This window comes from Pteropus alecto, unplaced genomic scaffold (genome assembly GCF_000325575.1).
Source record: "Pteropus alecto unplaced genomic scaffold, ASM32557v1 scaffold365, whole genome shotgun sequence".
Lineage (NCBI taxonomy): Eukaryota > Metazoa > Chordata > Mammalia > Chiroptera > Pteropodidae > Pteropus > Pteropus alecto.
The window spans coordinates 188,207-189,144 of NW_006436299.1; positions in this window are offsets into that span (position 1 = coordinate 188,207).

Consider the following 938-nt stretch of genomic DNA (forward strand, 5'->3'; position numbering starts at 1 on the left):
TAACATTTAGATGTTTGGGGTGGGTGGGGGGGTGAGAAAAGTTTATATAAATGTAGCCCATTACATATATGGGCATGAAAGCGGAAAAGTGGAGGAGGCAGGGATATCTCATTGACAAACACCTTTGCCAGTTTCTTTGTATTCGTGTTTTTTTGTGCTATTAAATGCAGTATTAAAAAAGAAAAGCCCACGTGGGCTAGTGAAAAGAGAATAAGAGGGCTTATATATGGGGAGCAAAGGCTCCAATAGTAGAGAAGACAAGAAATACTGTAAGATAAGCAACCAACACAGACAGGCCTCAGCTAAGAGTATCGTGTGTGTTAAAAAAAAAAGCTGTATGATATACTTGAGCAAATCAATGAATCTCTTTGCGATTGTTTTCTCATCTGTACAATGCAGATAATTCCTATCTTAAAGGGTTATTGTTAAAGTTTAAATGATATAAAATGTGTCAAAGTATAAAGTAAAAGGCTTGGAACTTTATAGGGGCTCAGTAAACATTTGTTGGATCTGAAACTTCTTTGGACCAGGACCAGAATGCATCAGAGGTGAGGATCGGTCCTACCTGAGACCCATGGACAGAATGGGCATACATCATGTCACGTGCAGATACACACACACACACACATACACACACACACACACACACACACACACACACACACACACTCCTTCCCTAACACTGCCTACTTGGAGCCCCAAATAGAGGTCATCACAGTTGGTGCCACACCCAGGGTTGGGGGGAGAACCACAACTGTCCCCCCAAATTATTCTGTCTATTTGGAAAACTGTCATGTTGTTTTCATGACTTAGCACCCCAGTGATGGGAGTCTTAGGGCCACTAGGCTGTCAGGCTTCCACACGAGTGTGTTTGGTGGTCTTTACCTTCCACAAGCACTATGAGTGTAGCAGTTACGTTCACCTGCAGGGACATATCA